This window comes from Zea mays, chromosome 9, assembly GCF_902167145.1.
Source record: "Zea mays cultivar B73 chromosome 9, Zm-B73-REFERENCE-NAM-5.0, whole genome shotgun sequence".
Taxonomy (NCBI): Eukaryota; Viridiplantae; Streptophyta; class Magnoliopsida; order Poales; family Poaceae; genus Zea; species Zea mays.
The window spans coordinates 98,722,188-98,738,201 of NC_050104.1; positions in this window are offsets into that span (position 1 = coordinate 98,722,188).

Genomic DNA, 16,014 nt, shown 5'->3' on the forward strand with positions numbered 1-16,014 from the left:
GCCCTGACGTCTGCGCGCGCTGCGCGCGCATTTAATGCTGCGCAGAGAGCCGTTGGCGCCGCAGAGAGCCGTTGCTCCGCTGTCACACCGGACAGTCCGGTGCACACCGGACAGTCCGGTGAATTATAGCGGAGCGGCTGTCGTGAAAACCCGAGGATGACGAGTTCCGGAGGCCGCGGTTCGTTGGCGCACCGGACATGTCCGGTGTACACCGGACAGTCCGGTGAATTATAGCGCGCCGGCCTCCGCGAATTCCCGAGGGCGAAGGGTTGAAGTCGAAGTCCTCTGGCGAAGGGTAGAAAACGAAGTCTACGGGCGCACCGGACACTGTCCGGTGCACACCGGACAGTCCGGTGCCTCCAGCCAGAGGTGCCCTCGGTTGCCTTATTGCTCCTTTGTTGAATCCAACACTTGGTCTTTTTATTGGCTAGATGTGAACCTTTTGCACCTGTATAACTTATACACTAGAGCAAACTAGTCAGTCCAATATTTGTGTTGGGCAATTCAACCACCAAAATTATTTAGGAACTAGGTGTAAGCCTAATTCCCTTTCAATCTCCCCCTTTTTGGTGATTGATGCCAACACAAACCAAAGCAAATATAGAAGTGCATAATTGAACTAGTTTACATAATGTAAGTGCAAAGGTTACTTGGAATTGAGCCAATATAACTACTTACAAGATATGCAAGGAATGTTTCTTTCTTATGTAACATTTTGGACCACGTTTGCACCACATGTTTTGTTTTTGCAAATTCTTTTTGTAAATCCATTTCAAAGATCTTTTGCAAATAGTCAAAGGTACATGAATAAGAGTTTGCAAAGCATTTTCAAGATTTGAAATTGTCTCCCCCTATTTCAAATGCTTTTCCTTTGACTAAACAAAACTCCCCCTAAAAGAGATCCACCTCTTAGTGTTCAAGAGGGTTTTGATATACCATTTTTGAAATACTACTTTCTCCCCCTTTTGAACACAATAGGATACCAAATGATAAAGACTTTTGGAAAGCACTAAGTTTTTGAATTTGGTGGTGGTGCGGTCCTTTTGCTTTGGGCTCATTTCTCCCCCTTTTTGGCATGAATCGCCAAAAACGGAATCATCAGAGCCCTCCTGAGTAATTTCTTCCCCTTTGGTCATAAGTAAATGAGTTAAGATTATACCAAAGACGAAATCCGGTCCTTTTGCTTTTGAGCTTTTACTCTCTCCTCCAAGGATGAAGTCCTTTTCTTTGATGCTCATTTCTCCCCAAGGAATAGAGAGTTGCTCGGAGTGATGGCGAAGCATGAGTTACGGAGTGGAAGCCTTTGTCTTCGCCGAAGACTCCAATTCCCTTTCAATATACCTATGACTTGGTTTGAAATAGACTTGAAAACATATTAGTCATAGCATATAAAGAAGATATGATCAAAGGTATTCAAGTGAGCTATGTGTGCAAGTTAGCAAAAGAAATTCCTAGAATCAAGAATATTAAGCTCATGCCTAAGTCGGGTAAAAGATTGCTCATCAAGTGGCTTGGTAAAGATATCGGCTAATTGATCTTTAGTGTTAATGTAAGAAATCTCGATATCCCCCTTTTGTTGGTGATCCCTAAGAAAATGATACCGAATGGCTATGTGCTTAGTGCGGTTATGCTCGACGGGATTGTCGGCCATTTTAATTGCACTCTCATTATCACATAGCAAAGGGACTTTGGTTAATTTGTAACCGTAGTCCCGCAGGGTTTGCCTCATCCAAAGCAATTGCGCGCAACAATGTCCTGCGGCAATGTACTCGGCTTCGGCGGTGGAAAGAGCGACCGAATTTTGCTTCTTTGAAGCCCAAGACACCAAGGATCTTCCCAAGAACTGGCAAGTCCCTGATGTGCTCTTCCTATTAATTTTGCACCCCGCCCAATCGGCATCCGAATAACCAATCAAATCAAATGTGGATCCCCGAGGGTACCAAAGCCCAAACTTAGGTGTATAAGCCAAATATCTCAAAATTCGTTTTACGGCCGTAAGGTGTGATTCCTTAGGGTCGGATTGGAATCTTGCACACATGCAAACGGAAAGCATAATGTCCGGTCGAGATGCACATAAATAAAGCAATGAACCAATCATCGACCGGTATACCTTTTGATCCACGGACTTACCTCCCGTGTCGAGGTCGAGATGCCCATTAGTTCCCATGGGTGTCTTGATGGGTTTGGCATCCTTCATCCCAAACTTAGCAAGAATGTCTTGAGTGTACTTCGTTTGGCTAATGAAGGTGCCCTCTTGGAGTTGCTTGACTTGGAATCCTAGAAAATACTTCAACTCCCCCATCATCGACATCTCGAATTTCTGTGTCATGATCCTACTAAACTCTTCACATGTAGACTCGTTAGTAGACCCAAATATAACATCATCAACATAAATTTGGCATACAAACAAGTCATTTTCAAGAGTTTTAGTAAAGAGTGTAGGATCGGCCTTGCCAACTTTGAAGCCATTAGCAATAAGGAAATCTCTTAGGCATTCATACCATGCTCTTGGGGCTTGCTTGAGCCCATAAAGCGCCTTAGAGAGCCTATAGACATGGTTAGGGTACTCACGGTCTTCAAAGCCGGGAGGTTGCTCAACATAGACCTCTTCCTTGATTGGTCCGTTGAGGAAGGCACTTTTCACGTCCATTTGATAGAGCTTAAAGCCATGGTAAGTAGCATAGGCCAATAATATGCGAATTGACTCAAGCCTAGCTACGGGTGCATAGGTTTCACCAAAATCCAAACCTTCGACTTGTGAATACCCTTTGGCCACGAGTCGAGCTTTGTTCCTTGTCACCACACCATGCTCATCTTGCTTGTTGCGGAAGACCCATTTGGTTCCTACAACATTTTGGTTAGGACGTGGAACTAAATGCCAGACCTCATTCCTCGTGAAATTGTTGAGCTCCTCTTGCATCGCCACCACCCAATCCGAATCTTGGAGAGCTTCCTCTACCCTGTGTGGCTCAATAGAGGAAACAAAAGAGTAATGTTCACAAAAATGAGCAACCCGAGATCGAGTAGTTACCCCCTTATGAATGTCGCCGAGGATGGTGTCGACGGGGTGATCTCGTTGGATTGCTTGGTGGACTCTTGGGTGTGGCGGTCTTGGTTCTTCCTCATCCTCCTTTTCTTGATCATTTGTATCTCCCCCTTGATCATTGCTATCATCTTGAGGTGGCTCGTCTTCTTGATTTTGCTCTTCATCATTTTGAGCCTCATCCTCATTTTGAGTTGGTGGAGATGCTTGCATGGAGGAGGATGGTTGATCTTGTGTACTTGGAGGCTCTTCGGATTCCTTAGGACACACATCCCCGATGGACATGTTCCTTAGCGCGATGCATGGAGCCTGTTCTTCACCTATCTCATCAAGATCAACTTGCTCTACTTGAGAGCCGTTAGTTTCATCAAACACAACGTCACAAGAGACTTCAACTAGTCCAGTGGACTTGTTAAAGACCCTATATGCCCTTGTGTTTGAGTCATAACCAAGTAAAAGGCCTTCTACAGTTTTAGGAGCAAATTTAGATTTTCTACCTCTTTTAATAAGAATGAAGCATTTGCTACCAAAAACTCTAAAATATGAAATGTTGGGCTTTTTACCGGTTAGGAGTTCATATGATGTCTTCTTGAGGATTCGGTGAAGATATAACCGGTTGATGGCGTAGCAGGCGGTGTTGACCGCTTCAGCCCAAAACCGGTCCGGTGTCTTGTACTCATCAAGCATGGTTCTTGCCATGTCCAATAGAGTTCGATTCTTCCTCTCCACTACACCATTTTGTTGTGGCGTGTAGGGAGAGGAGAACTCATGCTTGATGCCCTCCTCCTCAAGGAAGCCTTCAATTTGAGAGTTCTTGAACTCCGTCCCGTTGTCGCTTCTTATTTTCTTGATCCTTAAGCCGAACTCATTTTGAGCTCGTCTCAAGAATCCCTTTAAGGTCTCTTGGGTTTGAGATTTTTCCTGTAAAAAGAATACCCAAGTGAAGCGAGAATAATCATCCACAATAACAAGACAATACTTACTCCCGCCGATGCTTATGTAAGCAATCGGGCCGAATAGATCCATGTGGAGTAGCTCAAGCGGCCTGTCGGTCGTCATGATGTTCTTGTGTGGATGATGGGCTCCAACTTGCTTCCCTGCCTGGCATGCGCTACAAATCCTGTCTTTCTCAAAATGAACATTTGTTAATCCTAAAATGTGCTCTCCCTTTAGAAGCTTATGAAGATTCTTCATCCCAACATGAGCTAGTCGGCGATGCCAGAGCCAACCCATGTTAGTCTTAGCAATTAAGCAAGTGTCGAGTTCAGCTCTATCAAAATCTACCAAGTATAGCTGACCCTCTAATACTCCCTTAAACGCTATTGAATCATCACTTCTTCTAAAGACAGTGACACCTATATCAGTAAAAAGACAGTTGTAGCCCATTTGACATAATTGGGAAACTGAGAGCAAGTTGTAGTCTAAGGAATCAACAAGAAAAACATTGGAAATAGAATGGTCAGGAGATATAGCAATTTTACCAAGTCCTTTGACCAAACCTTGATTTCCATCCCCGAATGTGATAGCTCGTTGGGGATCTTGGTTTTTCTCATATGAGGAGAACATCCTTTTCTCCCCTGTCATGTGGTTTGTGCACCCGCTATCGAGTATCCAACTTGAGCCCCCGGATGCATAAACCTACAAAACAATTTTAGTTCTTGACTTTAGGTACCCAAACGGTTTTGGGTCCTTTGGCATTAGAAACAAGAACTTTGGGTACCCAAACACAAGTCTTGGAGCCCTTGTGTTTGCCCCCAACAATTTTGGCAACTACTTTGCCGGATTTGCTAGTTAAAACATAAGATGCATCAAAAGTTTTAAATGAAACAATATGATCATTTGATGCATTAGTGGTTTTCTTTCTAGGCAACTTGGCATGGGTTGGTTGCCTAGATCTAGATGTCTCACCCTTATACATGAAAGCATGATTAGGGCCAGAGTGAGACTTCCTAGAATGAATCTTTCTAATTTTGCTCTCAGGATAGCCGGCAGGGTACAAAATGTAACCCTCGTTATCCTGAGGCATGGGAGCCTTGCCCTTAACAAAGTTAGATAGGTTCTTTGGAGGAGCATTAAGTTTGACATTGTCTCCCCTTTGGAAGCCAATGCCATCCTTAATGCCAGGGCGTCTCCCATTATAAAGCATGCTACGAGCAAATTTAAATTTCTCATTTTCTAGATTGTGCTCGGCAATTTTAGCATTTAATTTTGCTATATGATCATTTTGTTGTTTAATTAAAGCCATATGATCAAGAATAGCATTAACATCAATATCTCTACATCTAGTGCAAATAGAAACATGCTCAAGATTAGATGTAGAGGGTTTGCAAGATTTAAGTTCTACAACCTTAGCATGCAACATTTCATTCTTAGTTCTAAGGTCGGAAATAGTAGCATTGCAAACATTAAAATCTTTAGCCTTAGCAATTAAATTTTCATTCTCTAATCTAAGGCTAGCAAGAGATGCATTCAATTCATCAATCTTAGCAAGCAAGTCAATGTTATCATCTCTAAGATTGGGAATTGAAACATTACAAACATGTGAGTCAACCTTAGCATTTAAAATAGCATTTTCATTTCTAAGGTTGTTAATCGTCTCACGGCAAGTGCTTAGCTCACTAGACAATTTTTCACATTTTTCTACTTCTAGAGCATAAGCCTTTTTAACCTTAACATGTTTCTTGTTTTCTTTAATTAGACAATCCTCTTGGGAGTCCAAAAGGTCATCCTTTTCATGAATAGCACTAACTAATTCATTTAACTTTTCTTTTTGAGCTATGTTAAGGTTGGCAAAAAGGGAACGCAAATTATCCTCCTCATCACTAGCATTATCATCACTAGAAGATTCATATTTAGTGGAGGAGTTGGATTTAACCTTCTTCTTTTTGCCGTCCTTTGCCATGAGGCACTTGTGGCCGACGTTGGGGAAGAGAAGTCCCTTGGTGACGGCGATGTTGGCGGCGTCCTCGTCGTCGGAGGAGTCGCTTGAGCTCTCGTCGGAGTCCCACTCGCGACAAACATGGGCATCGCCGCCCTTCTTCCTGTAGTACCTCTTCTTCTCCTTTCTTCTCCCCTTCTTGTCGTCGCCTCGGTCACTGTCACTAGACATAGGACATTTAGCAATATAATGACCGGGCTTACCACATTTGTAGCAAACCTTCTTGGAGCGGGACTTGTAGTCTTTCCCCCTCCTTTGTTTGAGGATTTGGCGGAAGCTCTTGATGACGAGTGCCATCTCCTCATTGTCAAGCTTGGAGGCGTCTATTGGTTGTCGACTTGGTGTAGACTCCTCCTTCTTTTCTTCCGTCGCCTTGAATGCAACGGGTTGAGCTTCGGATGTGTCGCCAAGCTCGTTGATTTTCCTCGAGCCTTCTATCATGCACTCAAAACTTACAAAATGCCCGATAACTTCCTCGGGGGTCATTTTAGTATATCTAGGATTACCACGAATCAATTGAACTTGAGTGGGATTAAGAAAAATGAGAGATCTTAAAATAACATTTACCACTTCGTGGTCATCCCACTTCTTGCTCCCGAGGTTGCGTACTTGGTTCACCAAAGTCTTGAGCCGGTTGTACATGTGTTGTGGCTCCTCCCCTTTTTGAAGCCGGAACCGACCGAGCTCCCCCTCGATCGTTTCCCGCTTGGTGATCTTGGTGAGCTCATCTCCCTCGTGCGCAGTTTTGAGCACATCCCAAATCTCCTTTGCATTTTTCAACCCTTGCACTTTGTTGTATTCTTCCTTGCTTAGAGAGGCAAGGAGTATGGTTGTGGCTTGAGAGTTGAAGTGCTCGATTTGGGCCACCTCATCCTCATCATAGTTTTCATCCCCTACGGATGGTACCTGCGCACCAAACTCAACAACATCCCATATGCTTTTGTGGAGCGAGATTAGATGAAATCGCATTAAATCGCTCCACCTAGCGTAATCTTCACCATCAAAAGTTGGTGGTTTGCCTAGTGGGACGGAAAGTAAAGGTGTATGTTTGGAAATGCGAGGGTAGCGTAGAGGGATCTTACTATACTTCTTGCGCTCTTGGCGCTTAGAAGTGACGGAGGGCGCATCGGAGTCGGAGGTCGATGTTGATGAAGTGTCGGTCTCGTAGTAGACCACCTTCCTCATCCTCTTGTGCTTGTCGCCTTTCCGATGCGGCTTGTGGGAAGAAGATTTTTCCTTCTTCTCTTTGTGGTGAGAAGAAGATTTCTTCTCCTTCCCTTTGTTGGAGGAGCTCTTCTTCTTCTCCCTCCTTTTGGTGCGGGACTCTTCCGATGAAGTGCTCCCGTAGCTTGTAGTGGGCTTTTCGCCGGTCTCCATCTCCTTCTTGGCGTGATCTCCCGACATCACTTCGAGCGGTTAGGCTCTAATGAAGCACCGGGCTCTGATACCAATTGATAGTCGCCTAGAGGGGGGGTGAATAGGGCGAAACTGAAATTTACAAATATAAACACAACTACAAGCCGGGTTAGCGTTAGAAATATAAGTGAGTCCGAGAGAGAGGGCGCAAAACAAATCCCAAGCGAATAAGCAAGAGAGACACGGAGATTTGTTTTACCGAGGTTCGGTTCTTGCAAACCTACTCCCCGTTGAGGAGGCCACAAAGGCCGGGTCTCTTTCAACCCTTCCCTCTCTCAAACGGTCCCTCGGACCGAGTGAGCTTCTCTTCTCTAATCAAAGCCGGGAACAAAACTTTCCCGCAAGGGCCACCACACAATTTGGTGCCTCTTGCCTTGATTACAATGGAGTTTTGATCACAAGAACAAGTGAGAAAGAAAAGAAGCAATCCAAGCGCAAGAGCTCAAATGAACACGGCAAATCACTCTCACTAGTCACTAGGGTTTTGTGTGGAATTGGAGAGGATTTGATCTCTTTGAATGTGTCTAGAATTGAATGCCTAGCTCTTGTAAGTGGTTGAGAAGTGGAAAACTTGGATGGCAATGAATGTGGGGTGGTTGGGGTATTTATAGCCCCAACCACCAAAAGTGACCGTTGCTGGCAGCCTCTGTTTGATGGCGCACCGGACAGTCCGGTGCACACCGGACAGTCCGGTGCCTCTGCCACGTCACCATTGCCGTTGGATTCTGACCGTTGAAGCTTCTGACTTGTGGGCCTGCCGAGGTGTCCGGTGCACACCGGACATGCACTGTTTGATGTCCGGTGCACCGGTATGGGCAGCCCTGACGTCTGCGCGCGCTGCGCGCGCATTTAATGCTGCGCAGAGAGCCGTTGGCGCCGCAGAGAGCCGTTGCTCCGCTGTCACACCGGACAGTCCGGTGCACACCGGACAGTCCGGTGAATTATAGCGGAGCGGCTATCGTGAAAACCCGAGGATGACGAGTTCCGGAGGCCGCGGTTCGTTGGCGCACCGGACATGTCCGGTGTACACCGGACAGTCCGGTGAATTATAGCGCGCCGGCCTCCGCGAATTCCCGAGGGCGAAGGGTTGAAGTCGAAGTCCTCTGGCGAAGGGTAGAAAACGAAGTCTACGGGCGCACCGGACACTGTCCGGTGCACACCGGACAGTCCGGTGCCTCCAGCCAGAGGTGCCCTCGGTTGCCTTATTGCTCCTTTGTTGAATCCAACACTTGGTCTTTTTATTGGCTAGATGTGAACCTTTTGCACCTGTATAACTTATACACTAGAGCAAACTAGTCAGTCCAATATTTGTGTTGGGCAATTCAACCACCAAAATTATTTAGGAACTAGGTGTAAGCCTAATTCCCTTTCAGAGACATCTAGTTCTAGGCAACCAACCCGTGCTAAGTTGCCTAAGGAGAAAACTCCTAGTGCATCAAATGATCATGACATTTCTTTTAAAACTTTTGATGCATCTTATGTGTTAACTAACAAATCCGGCAAGGTAGTTGCCAAGTATGTTGGGGGCAAGCACAAGGGGTCAAAAACTTGTGTTTGGGTACCCAAAGTTCTTGTGTCTAATGCCAAAGGACCCAAAACCATTTGGGTACCTAAAGTCAAGAACTAAAATTGTTTTGTAGGTTTATGCATCCGGGGGCTCAAGTTGGATCATCGATAGCGGGTGCACAAACCACATGACAGGGGAGAAGAAAATGTTCTCCTCCTATGAGAAAAACCAAGATCCCCAACGAGCTATCACATTCGGGGATGGGAACCAAGGTTTGGTCAAAGGATTGGGTAAAATTGCTATATCACCTGACCATTCCATTTCCAATGTTTTTCTTGTAGATTCTTTAGATTACAATTTGCTTTCCATTTCTCAATTATGTCAAATGGGCTACAACTGTCTATTTACTGATGTAGGTGTCACTGTCTTTAGAAGAAGTGATGATTCAGTAGCATTTAAGGGAGTGTTAGAGGGTCAGCTATACTTAGGAGATTTTGATAGAGCTGAACTCGACACTTGCTTAATTGCTAAGACTAACATGGGTTGGCTCTGGCACCGCCGACTAGCCCATGTTGGGATGAAGAATTTTCATAAGCTTCTAAAGGGAGAGCACATTTTAGGACTAACAAATGTTCATTTTGAGAAAGACAAGATTTGTAGCGCATGCCAAGCAGGGAAGCAAGTTGGTGCTCATCATCCACATAAGAACATCATGACGACTGACAGGCCACTGGAACTCCTACACATGGACCTATTCGGCCTGATAGCTGATAGTCGCCTAGAGGGGGGGTGAATAGGGCGAAACTGAAATTTACAAATATAAACACAACTACAAGCCGGGTTAGCGTTAGTAATAAAGAAAAGAGTCCGCGAGAGAGGGTGGAAAACAAATCGCAAGCAAATAAAGAGTGTGACACTCGGATTTGTTTTACCGAGGTTCGGTTTTCGCAAACCTACTCCCCGTTGAGGAGGCCACAAAGGCCGGGTCTCTTTCAACCCTTCCCTCTCTCAAACGATCCACGGATCGAGTGAGCTTTCTCTTCTCAATCACTTGGAACACAAGGTTCCCACAAGGACCACCACAAGTTTGGTGTCTCTTGCCTCAATTACAAGTGACTTTGGTTGCAAAGAAAGGATCAAGAAAGAAGAAAGCAATCCAAGCGCAAGAGCTCGAAAGAACACAAGCAAATCACTCTCTCTAATCACTATGGCTTTGTGTGGAATTTGGAGAGGATTTGATCTCTTTGGTGTGTCTAGAATTGAATACTAGAGCTCTTGTAGTAGTTGGGAAGTGGAAAACTTGGATGCAATGAATGGTGGGGTGGTTGGGGTATTTATAGCCCCAACCACCAAAAGTGGCCGTTGGGAGGCTGTCTGTTCGATGGCGCACCGGACAGTCCGGTGCACACCGGACAGTCCGGTGCCCCCTGCCACGCCATCACTGCCATTGGATTCTGACCGTTGGAGCTTCTGACTTGTGGGCCCGCCTGGGTGTCCGGTGCACACCAGACAGGTACTGTTTGCTGTCCGGTGTGCCAGTATGGGCGCGCCTGACATCTGCGCGCGCTGCGCGCGCATTTAATGCACCGCAGAGAGCCGTTGGCGCGGAGATAGCCGTTGCTCCGGAGTTGCACCGGACAGTCCGGTGCACACCGGACATGTCCGGTGAATTATAGCGGACTAGCCGTTGGAGTTTCCCGAAGCTGGCGAGTTCCTGAGGCCGACCTCCCTTGGCGCACCGGACACTGTCCGGTGTACACCGGACAGTCCGGTGAATTATAGCGGAGTCGCCTCTGGAAATTCCCGAAGGCGGCGAGTTTGCGTTGGAGTCCTCTGGTGCACCGGACATGTCCGGTGGTGCACCGGACACTGTCCGGTGGCACACCGGACAGTCCGGTGCGCCAGACCAGAGGTGCCTTCGGTTGGCCCTTTGCTCTTTTGTTGAATCCAACTCTTGGTCTTTTTATTGGCTAAGAGTGAACCTTTAGCACCTGTATAACTTATACACTAGAGCAAACTAGTTAGTCCGATTATTTGTGTTGGGCATTTCAACCACCAAAATTAATTAGGGACTAGGTGTAAGCCTAATTCCCTTTCAATCTCCCCCTTTTTGGTGATTGATGCCAACACAAACCAAAGCAAATATAGAAGTGCATAATTGAACTAGTTTGCATAATGTAAGTGCAAAGGTTGCTTGGAATTTGAGCCAATATTAATACTTACAAGATATGCATGGATTGTTTCTTTCTTATATAATATTTTGGACCACGCTTGCACCACATGTTTTGTTTTTGCAAACTCTTTTGAAAATCCGTTTCAAAGTTCTTTTGCAAATAGTCAAAGGTAGTGAATAAGAATTTGCAAAGCATTTTTAAGATTTGAAATTTTCTCCCCCTGTTTCAAATGCTCTCCTTTGACTAAACAAAACTCCCCCTAAAAGAGATCCACCTCTTAGTGTTCAAGAGGGTTTTGATATACCATTTTTGAAATACTACTTTCTCCCCCTTTTAAACACAATAGGATACCAATTGATAAATATTCAACACAAAGTTTTTGAAATTGGTGGTGGTGCGGTCCTTTTGCTTTGGGCTCAATTCTCCCCCTTTTTGGCATGAATCGCCAAAAACGGAATCATTAGAGCCCTATGAGAGATTTATTCCCCTTTGGTCATAAATAAATGAGTTAAGATTATACCAAAGACGAAGTCCGATTCTTTTGCTTTGGGCTCTTACTTTCTCCCCCAAAGACAATGCTTTTCTCCCCCAAGAATGGAGAATTTCTTGGAGCGACGGCGAAGGATGAGTTACGTAGTGGAAGCCTTTTGTCTTCGCCGAAGACTCCAATTCCCTTTCAATATACCTATGACTTGGTTTGAAATAGACTTGAAAGACACATTAGTCATAGCATATGAAAAAGAGATGATCAAAGGTATATAGAAGAGCAATGTATGCAATTTAACAAAAGAAGTTCCTAGAATCAAGAATATTGAGCTCATGCCTAAGTTTGTTAAAAGATTGTTCATCAAGAGGCTTGGTAAAGATATCGGCTAATTGATCTTTAGTGTTAATGTAAGAAATCTCGATATCTCCCTTTTGTTGGTGATCCCTAAGAAAATGATACCGAATGGCTATGTGTTTAGTGCGGCTATGCTCGACGGGATTGTCGGCCATTTTGATTGCACTCTCATTATCACATAGCAAAGGGACTTTGGTTAATTTGTAACCATAGTCCCGCAGGGTTTGCCTCATCCAAAGCAATTGCGCGCAACAATGACCTGCGGCAATGTACTCGGCTTCGGCGGTGGAAAGAGCGACCGAATTTTGCTTCTTTGAAGCCCAAGACACCAAGGATCTTCCCAAGAACTGGCAAGTCCCCGATGTGCTCTTCCTATTAATTTTGCACCCCGCCCAATCGGCATCCGAATAACCAATTAAATCAAATGTGGATCCCCTAGGATACCAAAGCCCAAACTTAGGAGTATAAGCCAAATATCTCAAGATTCGTTTCACGGCCGTAAGGTGAGCTTCCTTAGGGTCGGCTTGGAATCTTGCACACATGCAAACGGAAAGCATAATGTCCGGTCGAGATGCACATAAATAGAGTAATGAACCAATCATCGACCGGTATACCTTTTGATCCACGGACTTACCTCCCATGTCGAGGTCGAGATGCCCATTAGTTCCCATGGGTGTTTTGATGGGTTTAGCATCCTTCATCCCAAACTTGGTTAGAATGTCTTGAGTGTACTTCGTTTGGCTGATGAAGGTGCCCTCTTGGAGTTGCTTCACTTGAAATCCTAAGAAGTACTTCAACTCCCCCATCATAGACATCTCGAACTTTTGTGTCATGATCCTACTAAACTCTTCACATGTAGATTCGTTAGTAGACCCAAATATAATATCATCAACATAAATTTGGCATATAAACAAATCATTCTCAAGTGTTTTGGTAAAGAGCGTAGGATCGGCCTTTCCGACTTTGAATCCATTTGCAATAAGAAAATCTCTAAGGCATTCATACCATGCTCTTGGGGCTTGCTTGAGCCCATAAAGCGCCTTAGAGAGCTTATAGACATGGTTAGGGTACTCACAGTCTTCAAAGCCGGGAGGTTGCTCAACATAGACCTCTTCCTTGATTGGTCCATTGAGGAAGGCACTTTTCACGTCCATTTGATAAAGCTTAAAGCCATGGTAAGTAGCATAGGCTAATAATATGCGAATTGATTCAAGCCTAGCTACGGGTGCATAGGTTTCACCGAAATCCAAACCTTCGACTTGGGAGTATCCTTTGGCCACAAGTCGAGCTTTGTTCCTTGTCACCACACCATGCTCATCTTGCTTGTTGCGGAAGACCCATTTGGTTCCTACAACATTTTGGTTAGGACGTGGAACTAAATGCCATACCTCATTCCTAGTGAAGTTGTTGAGCTCCTCTTGCATCGCCACCACCCAATCCGAATCTTGGAGTGCTTCCTCTACCCTGTGTGGCTCAATAGAGGAAACAAACGAGTAATGTTCACAAAAATGTGCAACACGAGATCTAGTGGTTACCCCCTTATGAATGTCGCCGAGGATAGTGTCGACGGGGTGATCTCGTTGGATTGCTTGGTGGACTCTTGGGTGTGGCGGTCTTTGTTCTTCATCCTCCTTGTCTTGATCATTTGCATCTCTCCCTTGATCTATGCCGTCATCTTGAGGTGGCTCATTTGATTGATCTTCTTCTTCATCAACTTGAGCCTCTTCCTCATTTTGAGTTGGTGGAGATGCTTGCATGGAGGAGGATGGTTGATCTTGTGCATTTGGAGGCTCTTCGGATTCCTTAGGACATACATCCCCAACGGACATGTTCCTTAGCGCGATGCACGGAGCCTCTTCAATACCTATCTCATCAAGATCAACTTGCTCCACTTGAGAGCCGTTAGTCTCATCAAACACAACATCACAAGAAACTTCAACTTGTCCGGAGGACTTGTTAAAGAATCTATATGCCCTTGTGTTTGAATCATATCCTAGTAAAAAGCCTTCTACAGTTTTAGGAGCAAATTTAGATTTTCTACCTCTTTTAACAAGAATAAAGCATTTGCTACCAAAAACTCTAAAATATGAAATGTTGGGCTTTTTACCGGTTAGGAGTTCATATGATGTCTTCTTGAGGATTCAGTGAAGATATAAACGATTGATGGCGTAGCAAGCGGTGTTGACCGCCTCGGCCCAAAACCGATCCGAAGTCTTGTACTCATCAAGCATGGTTCTTGCCATGTCCAATAGAGTTCGATTCTTCCTCTCCACTACACCATTTTGTTGTGGCGTGTAGGGAGAAGAGAACTCATGCTTGATGCCCTCCTCCTCAAGAAAGCCTTCAATTTGAGAGTTCTTGAACTCCGTCCCGTTGTCGCTTCTTATTTTCTTGATCCTTAAGCCGAACTCATTTTGAGCCCGTCTCAAGAATCCCTTTAAGGTCTCTTGGGTTTGAGATTTTTCCTGCAAAAAGAATACCCAAGTGAAGCGAGAATAATCATCCACTATTACAAGACAATACTTACTCCCGCCGATGCTTATGTAAGCAATCGGGCCGAATAGATCCATGTGGAGTAGCTCAAGCGGCCTGTCGGTCGTCATGATGTTCTTGTGTGGATGATGGGCGCCAACTTGCTTTCCTGCCTGGCATGAGCTACAAATCCTGTCTTTCTCAAAATGAACATTTGTTAATCCTAAAATGTGTTCTCCCTTTAGAAGCTTGTGAAGATTCTTCATCCCAACATGTGCTAGTCGGCGATGCCAGAGCCAGCCCATGTTAGTCTTAGCAATTAAGCATGTGTCGAGTTCAGCTCTATCAAAATCTACTAAGTATAGCTGACCCTCTAACACACCCTTAAATGCTATTGAATCATCACTTCTTCTAAAGACAATGACACCTACATCAGTAAAGAGACAGTTGTAGCCCATTTTGCATAATTGAGATACAGAAAGCAAATTGTAATCTAAAGAATCTATAAGAAAAACATTGGAAACAGAATGGTCAGGAGATATAGCTATTTTACCAAGACCTTTGACCAAACTTTGATTTCCATCCCCGAATGTGATAGCTCGTTGGAGATCTTGGTTTTTCTCGTAGGAGGAGAACATCTTCTTCTCCCCTGTCATATGGTTTGTGCACCCGCTATCGAGTATCCAACTTGAGCCCCCGGATGCATAAACCTACAAAACAAGTTTAGTTCTTGATTTTAGGTACCCAAATGGTTTTGGGTCCTTTGGCATTAGACACAAGAACTTTGGGTACCCAAACACAAGTCTTTGACCCCTTGTGCTTGCCCCCAACATACTTGGCAACTACTTTGCCTGATTTGTTAGTTAAAACATAAGATGCATCAAAAGTCTTAAATGAAATGTCATGCTCATTTGATGCACTAGGAATTTTCTTTCTAGGCAACTTAGCATGGGTTGGTTGCCTAGAGCTAGATGTCTCACCCTTATACATAAAAGCATGATTAGGGCCAGAGTGAGACTTCCTAGAATGAATTCTTCTAATTTTGCTCTCGGGATAATCGGCAGGGTATAAAATGAAACCCTCGTTATCCTGAGGCATGGGAGCCTTGCCCTTTACAAAATTTGACAATCTTTTAGGAGGGGCACCAAGTTTGACATTGTCTCCCCTTTGGAAGCCAATGCCATCCTTGATGCCAGGGCGTCTCCCATTATAGAGCATACTTCTAGCAAATTTAAATTTTTCATTCTCTAAGTTATGCTCGGCAATTTTAGCATCTAATATTGCTATATGATCATTTTGTTGTTTAATTAAAGCCATATGATCATGAATAGCATTGATATCAACATCTCTACATCTAGTACAAATAGTGACATGCTCAATGGTAGATGTAGATGGTTTGCAAGAATTAAGTTCAACAATCTTAGCATGTAGAATATCATTTTTATCTCTAAGATCAGAAATTGTAACTTTGCAAACATCAAAATCTTTAGCCTTAGCAAGCAAGTTTTCATTTTCATTTCTAAGGCTAGCAAGAGAAATGTTCAATTCTTCAATCTTAGCAAGCAAATCATCATTATTATCTCTAGGATTGGAAATTGAAACATTACAAACATGAGAATCAAC